This window comes from Notolabrus celidotus, chromosome 14 (genome assembly GCF_009762535.1).
Source record: "Notolabrus celidotus isolate fNotCel1 chromosome 14, fNotCel1.pri, whole genome shotgun sequence".
Classification (NCBI taxonomy): Eukaryota; Metazoa; Chordata; class Actinopteri; order Labriformes; family Labridae; genus Notolabrus; species Notolabrus celidotus.
Genome location: NC_048285.1, coordinates 5,696,015 through 5,708,205, shown reverse-complemented (window position 1 = coordinate 5,708,205; position 12,191 = coordinate 5,696,015). Strand labels below are relative to the sequence as shown.

The 12,191-nt window shown below is 41.5% G+C and overlaps 1 long non-coding RNA gene across 2 annotated transcripts in view; it reads right to left on the bottom strand.

Annotated features, from left to right (window-relative positions):
* LOC117825220 overlaps positions 1–10,927 on the bottom strand; it is a 46,868-nt gene extending 35,941 nt beyond the window's left edge. The window contains exon 1 of one of the 2 annotated variants that reach the window (XR_004633805.1): positions 10,822–10,927. This is a non-coding gene — a long non-coding RNA (uncharacterized LOC117825220). Of the gene's footprint in view, positions 1–10,703; positions 10,793–10,821 lie in introns of those variants that run through there. The other variant, XR_004633806.1, reaches the window with a different exon arrangement.
* Between the last annotated feature and the right edge of the window lie 1,264 nt (positions 10,928–12,191).

The following is a 12,191-nucleotide window of genomic DNA, read 5'->3' as shown; positions in this document are numbered from 1 at the left end:
CATGTGGACATGTTTAATATAGACCTAAGAGATCTGGGTTTATTGATCTCTCAAAATGAAGACAGTCTCAAGTGGCTAAATACTTGCAGTGCTTCCAAATTACCTCACCAGTATCTGAAATAGCAAAGCGGCAACTTCCTGTCTCAAAATATGAAGCCCATGTGGATGTGTTATAAACTGCAGTTCCTCGGGTGTCCACTTGAGGCTGGCTGCAGAAACACCAGAAACCACACACACACCGATTCAAGGAAGACGATCCTTACAGCATTAATAAACATGTTTACAGCCTGGTTCACAAAATGGATTGGGTCTACATAGCTAATTTCTCTTTCGGCACACACTGTACGTGGGTGATTTTTTTTTTTTAACGTGACAGCTCAGAAGTAGTAAGATTACAAGTTTGGCCCATTTAATAACATGACTGACTTGACTGAGAGGCGGGAACATTGTAGCTGTTGGCTAGGAGGCTAAAGGCCAGCCTCTTTAATAGGGATAGGCACTGATTTTCGAACATTTGAATATTCGTTCACTTCGTAAAAATTGAAGAGTTACTTTGAATATTTCTCATTTTGAATGAACCATTTTTCATCGTTTATACCAGTGCCTGGTTGTAATACGGTATTCTGGCCAGACGGTGGCTATAGAATGTCTTAAAGCTGTTTGCTGAAGTAACAGAAGAAGAATGCTAACTGCATTAAATAGCAAAAGAAGAAAACATTAGCAACAGGCACAGCGATTTTCTCAGTTTCTGAATCTCACACTACTATACACGTATTTCCAGAGACTGAGCATGGCTGTAAAATGTAAACACACACGCCACGCCACAGAAACACCGACATAAAGATCGAGACAGATGCCACACAAACAGGCTGTTAATCGGACAGGTGTGTGTGTATGTGTGTGTGTGTATGGGGGGTGGATTATTCGAATAATCGTCAAATAGATGCCAATGATTATCAAACAGTATTTTGGCTTGACATGCCCATCCCTACTCTTTAACTCACACTCGCTGGACAGAAGTTAGGTTACGTTCAGCATTTCTAATATGGCTCCCGCTGACAATTGGCCTCAAAACAGCGCTTCAGAAACAGATGGATGACGTCACGGATGCTACGTCCATTAATTATACAGTCTATGGATATAGCCCAGGGGCCATCACTGCAGCCGTCCAAACATTTGCATAAGAAGAATCCAGTTGCAAGTTTAGAAATGATGCAAATTCAAAAACATGAAAAAGTCCCGAACACGCTTCAATAAGCGAAAAATGCATTTCCTGCTGCAGTCGCTCAGTTACATTTTTCGCTTATACTCAGCCACACGTCATACCCAAATCCATGTGGCACTGAGCTCCATGCAAAATATTCTTTTTGATTTTGCATCCATCACTTCAGCAGGAAATAGGTTTACATGAATAAAAGGAGGAGGGAGAACATTGTAGCTCAAAGGAATAAATCTGGAGCTTGTCGTACATTTTGCACCAGAACCAAGGATCTAATTTGATCTTTGCTCCTTTTCTATTAGACTCATGTAAAATACAGAGCACACGCAGTAATTCAGAATAATTAGGTCGGCTTATATTAGCAGAGGCTGTTTCGTAAGGTCTTTTTTAAATAGTTGTGTGTTGAGCATTAGCATGGACTGAATATAAATTGTAAGAGCATTAAAGTGAAGCATGCTAACTGCTCTGTGTGTTAATGTCTTGACAAGAGTGTGAAAGACAGGACCGCTCTCACACTTGAAGAGTAAATGTGGTGGAAAGAGTCCATGTTCCATCAAAAAGAAATGTCACTTTGGTGCTTTTTAAACTGAGTGCTGTTAAATTGCAGAATGATTCACAGACTGACAACACCGAAAGGAGGACGGAGAGGAGAAACCTGAATGCCCCCTTTTTCTCCTTCAGATACAAATCAACACCGAGGAGCCGCAGCTTTGCATAATGTTCAAATGCAGAGGTGTGATTCCACATGCACACCCAGGTACACACACACACGCACACTCAAACACAAACACTCTCTCTTTCACTCACGCAAATGTGACCTATGAGTCATTCTGGCTGTACTTCCAGACCCCTCCCTCTCTAACCCACTGGATGTCACAGATGGATGCTGCAGACAGCCGCAGTCCTAATGCTGCTTCCTGTCTCTCTCTGGGCACTTAGCAACCGCTAGCCCAGGCCGAGTTTAACCAGCAATTAACGGGGCAATTCGTCATCACTGACCATCACAGGCAAAGTGCAGGACTGGATAGACCAAATCAAGAGCTTGGGAATAAATCACCCACCAACATTGGATGTGAAAGTGGATTTGAGTTGATCACATATCGAGTCTGAAAGGAGAAACTAATGTGTGAAATCAGCACTCTTTGTTCCAGTGACTCACGGCTTTATGGGAATCTGAAATTGGTCAATTTGTTTCCTGAATTGATCTTTTCTGTCTGGTTATTGCTCTCTGCAAGTTGGAAGAGAAAAACACTTGGAGCTCTGAGTCACCTTCAAATGAATCAGCTTGGTGTGAGCTCTGCTGGTCCTACTGGGGGTATGCAGTGCTGTCACTTTCCTACCCGAACACACCCCCACATCCTGCACCACGAGTGCCTGTGGAAGGGGAAATGACGACAAAGCTTAGTCTACTTCCTTTTTCAAGAATGGCAGAACTCTATTTACAGCTGTGCATCATGTCAATGTCAGAAACCATCAGCTATCATCTGACGACGATATATGCCTCCAGGACTAATTGGGACACTGTCTGCAGCAGGCATGGGTTGTGCATCGGGAGCACTGAGACACTTCCTGGTTGCCTGAGGGTCACTTGGTCTGTTGTGAGCCGTCAGTGTGACCTGTCTGAATGCATGCATCATCATATGCAAATGTGACTCTCACGGCTCGTTTATTGTTCACATCACGTTGCGGTACGTCCAAGCGGCAACCACCGGTCTCAAACGATGAAGCCCATGCGGAAGTGTTATAAAATGCAATTCATTGAGAATCCACTTGAGGCTGGCCGCAGAAACACCAGAAACCACATAGACATGAATGGGGAAAAGACGATCTTTGCAGCATTAATAAACATGTTTACAGACTGGTTCAAAAAACGGCTTGGCCCTACGAAGCTAATCTCTCTATCGGCACACACTGTACGGGGGGGGGGATTTTTGTCTAACGTGACGGTTCAGAAGATATTTAGATTTTGAGTTTTTGCCCATATAAGGACATGACTGACGTGACTCCCGGTTGGGAACACATAGCTGTTGGCTAGGAGGCTCACACTACGTCACACTCTGCCTGGTTGAGTTCCGCATTTCCAGTATGGCTGCTGCCATCGATTGGCTTCAAAACAGCTCTCAGGAAGAGATGGGTGACGTCATGAATACTACGTCCATATTAGGGATGACCACAATTAATTGATTATCGATTAATTGATTGTTAAGAAATTACTCGAAACACACATTTTTGTTATACATTTTCCGTCACGTGGAACAAACATCATGTGGTCTCATATTACACTCATCTATCAGGGAGGTGTTTAAAGTTTAAAGCATGTTTCGATGTGAATCAGCTGTTAAAGGTGTTGCGCACAGCGGATACGCTCAGCTGGCGGCTGCGGCTGTGCGTCAGGTCTCCACGTGCGCTTTTTAAAAGAGGATCAATACAAAACTGCTGCCAACAACGACACGGACACAAAGGTTGACAGCTTTAAACAGGATATTTCCCACCTTTGGATACAAAGGCAACAGACAGGTGGGAAATTCTGGTACGCTTCGTTTACAGACCAGCAACATCAGAGCCGTCTGAGCTTTTCTCCAGCGGGACTGATTATGACCCGGTTGCGCTCCCGGCTGACACCTAAACGAATACACGTTTATTTTTCTCAATAAGAACGAGTAGACAGAAAACTGTACTACTTTTTCTGTTAGTATTATGAGCCTTCACTTTATAAGATTATGTCCGCGGAGAATATTTTAATGAGCCTGATCGTTGATATCCTGCATGTCAAACGTGTGCCCGTATTCAATCCCGTCAGTGATATGCATTTTGTTGCTGTAGAAAATAAAATTCAGGGGGAAAACAACCTATTTGGCATTGTTTTTGACGTAAGAATAATAATGTTTTTTTTTAATCAATTAATCGATAATTGATCGTTAACATTTCCAAAAATCGATCAAGGAAAATACTTAAAATGTACATCCCTAGTCCATATATAGTCTATGGGAACGTCGCATTACGTCACACAGGCGAACCCCTGCCTACCTCTCCCCTTTCAGAGTCGGGACACTTTCCCTCAGGCTCCAGGGGCCATGTCCGGACTCACGTGGCCGAGAATGAAGTCAACCTATTGTTCAGTATGTTCAAGTTCAATATGTTCATGTTCAGTCTTGTGCAGACATAATTTGGGAAAAAATAAAATGGTTCCTTTTGGTGTGGAAGACTGTGTAGAACTACTTTTTTTCCCCTCAAAAAATACTCAGGAATCATTAGGAGAGTTGAAAAGGAATTGGATTGATAAGCAGAATCGACAATGGCATTGACATTGATAAAATCTTATCAATTCACACCCCTAGTACCGTCCCAGCTGTCGTCAGCAAAAGCATCCCTCGCAATGCATCAAACAGCCGTCTACTCAATCCTTCTCAATTGACATAAGAGAGCATTATTGCTAGGTGAAATGGGGAGGAAGAAAAGGAAAGGTGGAGCAGAGAGAGAGAGAGAGAGAATGAATGAGATGTTTGACCAGGTTTAGTCAACACATACCCAGCATGGCTAGCTAAGTAGTTGTGCTAATAACAGTGTGACAAAACGGCCTATAGGCTGCAAGGTGAGCATGTCTCTCTGTGCAGGAATTAAATCAGAGCAATGATGAGTGCAACAGTATAATAGTGCATTAACAGCAGCCTCTTTTAACCGGTCAAAAATAGCAAAAGCTGATGAAAGTGCATATGTACTTGTTTGGACTCAATTGCATGTAGATTTGGGCGTACAGATTTAACGTTTTTATGCAGAAGACAACTTGAAACATGAAATTGAGACAACAAACCCAAGAGGTAAATGTATCGTTGGATACAAAACATCAAGAGGCCAAAAAATAACACTCCCGTCCCCTCTCATGCTCATATTTTTTGAGCCTGTTTAGTCTGTAGGCCTCGTCGGTGTCCTCGTTACCCAACAGCTCTCATTGATTTCATCTCATCCTGTCCCAGTTGTGCGGTTTCTTGTAAGATTGAACAAACACATAGTCTTTTACGTCAATTGAGTCTGACTGTATCTTATCAGCTGCTAATGAGCCTGAACCTGTGAACATTTTAAAAGTGTCACAGCTGCCAAGTTGACGTTCAACCATATGGCAGCAGTTTGGAGTTGAACGCACTGAGATCTAAACAGAAAGAGTCACAGCTGTGAGTGAGATGCGATCTGGCAGGTTTACAGTCCTAACTGAGTCCAGAGGGAAGACTGTAAAACCGACAAACTGAGGGTGGCTTTTTGAGGAGGTGTTACAGACAAGTGCTGCAGATATTTAGACTCCTGAAACAAATATTATTTAAGGGCAGTTTTAGAGTAAAGTTGACTGTTGAGATGGAGTGGAAGAACTGGGAGGACACTGGAGGTTTTACAATGTCAAGCATTCTTTACAAAAAGTTTCCAGCCTGGATTAAGACTTCTATTATTGAAATCAAGCAAATCTGCTGAGACTTAATCCTATGCATGAATCCAATCCTGTCTGTAAAGGAGTTTTATGACAAAAAGCGCAAAAAAGCACCTGCATTAACCTAAGGGTGAGACTGTTTGGCCACTTTCTGTACTTAAAAAGACTTACCTCTGGAAACTGAGAAAAGAACAATTTCACCAGCAAATGCAGAAATTCCTTTCATTTATTAGCAGGTTTGTGTTAAACTAAGCTACATCTGCTTTAAGTTGTCATTCGGTGAGTACTATCAAGTACAATATCTCTGTATTTAATTGAAAATCATGGAAAGACAACATATCTAATGTTGAAACTCAAAACATATGCATTATATGAAATATATATATGCTGCTCATTTTGAATTTGATGCATGTTTTTAAAAAGTTGAGGCCAGGACATCAAAACACTGAAAAAGTTGTGTAGTGCTAAAAACAAATCACCTGGAGGAACATCTCCCAGCTAATGAGGATAAGAAGGACACTCCAGAGAAGCTGAGTTTATCAGAAGCAAAGATGGCAAAATATTAACTTTTCTGTGAGAGACTGCGTGAGCAAATAGTTCAACAATTTCAAAATATTCCTCAGCTTCAATAAGGAAAGAATCTGGGGATTAAATGATATCATGAGAAGATTCAAAGAATCCGGAGAAATCTCTGTACCAATGAGTCGAGGCTGATACCAGTGCTGGATGGTTGTGATCCTTTGGTCCTTAGGCAGCACTGTGGTAACAGGCATGACTCTGTAGTGGAACTCACTGCATGGGCTAAAAATTCCTTCCACAAACCATAGTCTGCAAACAGAGTTCGTAACTGCTCCACAAATGCAGGTTAAAACTGTACCATGTTAAAAGGAAATCATATGTAAACGCGATCCACCACATTTCCTGTATCTGTCAAGCTGTCATTTCAAATAAAGGCAAACAAGAAGCCCCAAAAATACATTTCAAAAATCATGCTCATATTTAGCACTCCTTTTATACCACCATGATCTCTGCAAGAACAAAAAGACTGACAGGCGTAGCAACACTACCCTAAAGTTCCTCCTGACATCCATCAGCCTCTCCTCAGAGATCAGATAGAAAGCTTCCAGCCCTGTCAGCATCCTCACACCACCCTCACACCACGGACGCTTTGTCTGCTTTGATTCTCCGAGATCTCCCGCTGAAGATATGTTACAGTTTTGTTGTTGCAGCAGAGTAAAACACAGCAAGTGTTTGCACCTTTGGGGGGTTGAGAGCTGAAGAAAAGCAGGAAGCCGGAGGTGGAAATATTGACAGATTGTGGGTCTTGTAGAACTGTCAGCCCAGGAGGTACAAAGAAAAGAACTGTTCTTACTGGAAGTGACATTTGACCTTCATGGGGGGGGGGGGGGTTGTTGCGAGGGCACCTGACAGAGGTGAGATCAAGAGTGGGGGATATCTGAGTTCTTATGTAACATCCACAAATTCAATAAAGCAAATTCAAATTCACTCGTAACTTAAACTCTGTCATGCTTGGAGTTTTGGGCACTTTGGGGCTATTGGAGCATATACTAATCATACAGCCCATAATGCACCATAGTTATGTCTTGGGCTACGTGATCTAAATACCCCATATCAGATACCTGCACATGTAGTAGTCTTTTCTGAATATTATGTAACCTAAGGCTGGGTTAATATGCGTTTACATCTGGCCTTTTGATGATCAAACAGAGTCAGCACCGAGCAGAAGTATCCTTTATGTTGGACCCACAGGCATTGATCTGGAAACCCTGTGTGAAATCGGAAAAGGTCACCTAGAAATACCTCCTACTGCTTCTGCACACATCCCATACCTTGAAAGAACCGCTATAAGTGCTCTTTAATCGCACACTGTCTGCACTGGAAAATATCAACCTTTTGGGAAAGCAAATCCCGTCATGATCTGAGGAACAGCGTCACATCGTCTGCAATGAGAGGATAAGTAATCTGATGTCTCGAAACCTAGCCCTGAGAGTCTATTCCTCATATTTTTAACAGTACATAATAATACCCTACTTCTCCGACACATTATACCAACAGAAACTCGTATTCATTGCCTTTGGGAGATATCATTTCTACAGTAAAAATCCACTGCATTAAAGAAAAAGATCAATATAAAGCACCAGACGCCGTACCTTTGCATTTATCACACTTACTCTGCCTTCATGTCAGTGAATTTATTACATTACATCAAGGTTATCAGCAAAAAGAAGCAGAATCCAGATAGTAGCAGCTGATTGTCTGTATTCTGACCTGACAGAGGAAATGACTGGTAATAAATGATTCAAGAGATCTGTGGCGGCAGAGGGATCTCGGGTATTCAGAGAAGAATCAATAACTTGCAGCAACAGATAATACCAAAGGTTAAGAAAATTCATGAAATGGGAAAGTTGTTGAAGCTGGACGGCAAAAAGTGCAACAAAACTGAAGGTTGAATAGAAGTGTTGGGTTAGATTGAGGTCACGATTACAGTTTCTTTTGATCCAGCCATCGACACTCTGGATAACTGGAGCAGAAAGTATTATACATTATCAACATGCTTTCAAGTATTTTCCCACCATCTATTCCCACAGGTTCAGCATTATTCAAATAATCGTTGAATAGGTGCCAATGATTATCGAATAGTATTTTGGCCCCAACTTCTACTTCATACTAAATACAAGCTTTAATTCATCCTTGTGCAGGCTAACAGGTGGATGGTAGATGGTGCAAAAGCTGGCGATGGATGGGATTCTTTCACGAGATATCCAGTACCAAGCAGGAAGTACATAAACCTCTATTTTGATCAGAACAATCCTGCATCATCTGTATACAGAATAATCCCCTGGTACAAACTGACGTGTGGATTAGTGAAGAAATGTGATGGCTAGTAGTGCATCAGGTAATGATAATGAGCAGAGAAGGGTGGTGTTATTCAGATTCCTATGTGAGGAGCAAAAACAGCTCTAGTTTCACAGCTGAAAATTGACTATTTAGTTAATTATGGTCTTTTACTGTTGAATATCAAGACCAGCCAAAACTTAATTTAAAAATTGGTATTCTCTTCAGCTGAAACAGAGACACCATGACTTTTATATTCAGTGTCCAAGGCCCAAAACATTACAGCAGATCAGGGACTTCAATTTTCATAGATGTGAGCAGGCAAATACAGCCTGGACAACCATGCAAAAGAAATTGCGCATTGATCTGACATCCATGTTTGACTGCATCTTTCAAGTAAGACAGGCAAATTCTCTACAGGTGATATGGTTATCTTTGCCAGTCCTCTGCCTGTATGATGTTCATTGTTAGCCCTACATCACAGTGATTCATTCTGAACATGCTTTGCAGCCCAAAGTGTCCATTTATGGCACAGTTTTGACTGATTCGTGTCAGTTTCTTGGATTTTTTTTCAGTAGCATTGAGGGTGAGTTTCCTGTGAATAATCCCCCTCAAGATGGGTCTTTGTGCAGATTCACTGAACAGCAAAATATCAAATCCTCTTTAAAACCAAGGCTCGGCCTCTCCTCTGTATCTCCTCCTTTTCTTCTCTATAAATAGTAACGCAGTATGCTTCGTTTCCGAAAACTGTCCCATTTAGCCCCCTGTTCCTTTACAAGTATCCTCGCTGTGATGTGTCGCAGCAGAAACATGCTGTTTGTCAGAGACGCCAGCAGGGAGGGGTTTATTTTTGTCTTTCAGGAGGAAGTAAACAACAAATATTCCCCTATGTGACAACAGCACAACATCTGCTCTGTGACTTTAAGATGCAGGAATGGCGCGGTGGCCTTTTTCAAAAGCAGCCACATCAAAGTCAGAAGCATGAAAAGCAATATGACACTGGGCTGTATTTCTGAGGCAACAGAGTGTGGATGTCTTTCTTTCTGAAAACAGAATTCATTGAACCAAACAGTGTAACTAATAATTTAACACGCAGACAACTAACCCAGGACTGAAACCGTGTTCCTCTCTATAATCTCCTCAGACAGCTTCTCTGGATCTGTGATTTTGATCTCTGCCGTGTATCATCGGCAGCCCGAGGCAAGAAAGACGGTGACAAATGACAAAATGTGGATTCAAGATGGTGCACCATGGTAACAATACTGCTGTGCAGCCATGTTGCGGTATGATCTGATGTGACAACACTGCACAAGAGAAACTGAGAGTACACAAGTGAGTAGGTGGCGATAAAAAGAGAACATTGCCTTTGAGAAATAATGAGACAACGAGCCTATAAGAAGTTTCCTTCACAGATAGCTGCTGTTTGGAGGTTGGAATTGTAAGTAAGTAGTAGATGAGGGAGGAGGATTTATGTTTATAATCTATCTTCATAGATCGGTACAGGCAGAAATGGACTAAGGCATGAGAAGTGTTTTGGTTCCTGTTTGTAGTCCAAGCAGGATTGACCAATCAGATATCTGCAGGCTTTGTGTATGCAGGTGAATGGAGAGCAAAAGCAGGTGGAATGCGATCTACTGTAACAACAACCCAAATGCCATCCACATGTAGAGACATTAGTACTCATTGCACTGGTCATAGGGTTGATTCCCATTGCTAACAGTACTTGGTGCACGTCATCCTGTCCTGTTCTCAAGCTGTCCAATCAAAATAAAAGGCAAAAAGCCCGCTAATTATTTAACAAATTAAAAGATTAACAATTCATTGCAAGGAAAACGCAAGACTTTTGGTTTTGCAGCTTCAGACCTCTGTAGAAAACCAGAGTGAAGCCTCCTTTTAACTTTGTTTTAACCATGAAACTGAGAATCACCAGTAACAGATAAATAAGAGCTCTTTTGTGAACAAAAAGAACTAGAAACCTTGCATTTCTTTGCAGCAAATGCTTTGAAAAACAAACTACAATATTTACAACATAAATTCCTGAGGCAAGTTAAAAGTATATAAATACAGGAAACCATTCAGTGAGTTAGTCAAGCTCAGAAGCTGTTAAAAGCTGCAATCAATAGAAGAAGAAAAAACAGTGCATACAAACAAAGTAAATAATCAAATAACAAAGCAAAGGCATTAAGCATGGTGCAAAACAACAGGACTCACCTAACAGAATTATAGACAAGACATGGCACATTAGCAAAGCAACTCTTTTGACACACAAAAGAAGAAAGCACCATAAATCACAGGAAAACACCAAACCAAAAGAACATCAAATCTGTACCTTGCTCCCTTTTTCAAGCTGGATGCTGAGTTGAGTTCTGGAGACTTGGTCTTCATTACCTTGGTCACGTGAAGTGCCACCATGCGTTTCATATTGATGCCCGTTTCCGTTGAAGGACGGTAAAACCCGCCTTCAAAATAAAAGTCCAAAATTTTGACAAACATCTGTTTGAGTCCTTAAAGAAATAAGGTTAGAAGAGGTAAATGTTGCCATTCTGATGTGTTACTACGTAAAGTAAAAACATTATACTCATAAATATTAATGTTTGTAGCTGAAGTAGATGTGATAGTGGACACAGAGTGATTATAAGATATTCAGTTGTGTGTATACAAACATACTTCATGAGTCAGTGCCCCGGTCAAAAAAAGTCTGGACATGCTGCTGACAACTAGGTAACTTTTACAGCAAATCTTAGCAGCAGCAGCTCTATTTTTAAGTAACTGTTCCAGCAACAAGGATTCCCTGAGGTTTAAGAACATGGGATTGGCTGGAAAATGTGTGCAGAGAGGATGGAAACAACAGTTGACATTATGAAAAAAAGTAATGCTAAAGGACAAAATTTGACATTATCAAAACTCAACATCCCAAAATAAAAGTTTATTTTTGGAAAATGCCCTTATGAAAAAAAACAAGACTGAAGAAACACATACCATGGGCTCATAAAACATGGACCTAGTTTATGTGATGTTACCCATTGGTTTATGAAGCCCAAATATGGCGGGTGCCATATTGGAAATGCTGACTTCACCCAGCTGTCAGTCAGTCTAGACCAAGCGGCAACCTCCGGTCTAAAAATATGAGTCAATGCGGAAGTGTTAAAAGCTGCAGTTCATCGAGGATCCGCTTGAGGCTGGCTCCGGAAGTACCGGAAGTCACATACACATGAATGGGGAAAAGACGATCTTTGCAGCATTAATAAACATGTTTACAGCCTGGTACAAAAGACGAGTGTAGTCTGAATAGCTAATTTCTCGATGTCCTCTCACTGTGAGGGGGGTGAATTTTTTTCTAATTCGGCAATTTCGAAGATATTGAGATTACTATTCTTCCAATGAGTGGCACAGCTGCCTGTGGGAACACTGCAGCTGTTGGCTAGGAGGCTCAAAGCCCGCCTCTTTACGTCACACTGGCTTGACAGAAGCAATATGGCTGCCGCAGCCGATTGGTCTCAAAACAGCTCTTCAGAAACAGATGGGTGACGTCACGGATACTACGTCCATATTTTTTACAGTCTATGGTCTAGACACAGGCAAAGAGGTGGAGCCGGGGCGGGGTTTTAAGCTCCTGGCACAAAATCCAACCTATCCATCAACTTAACCTTGCCCTATGTTGTGTAAATTGATGCATCTCCCAGCTGTTATATTATTCTA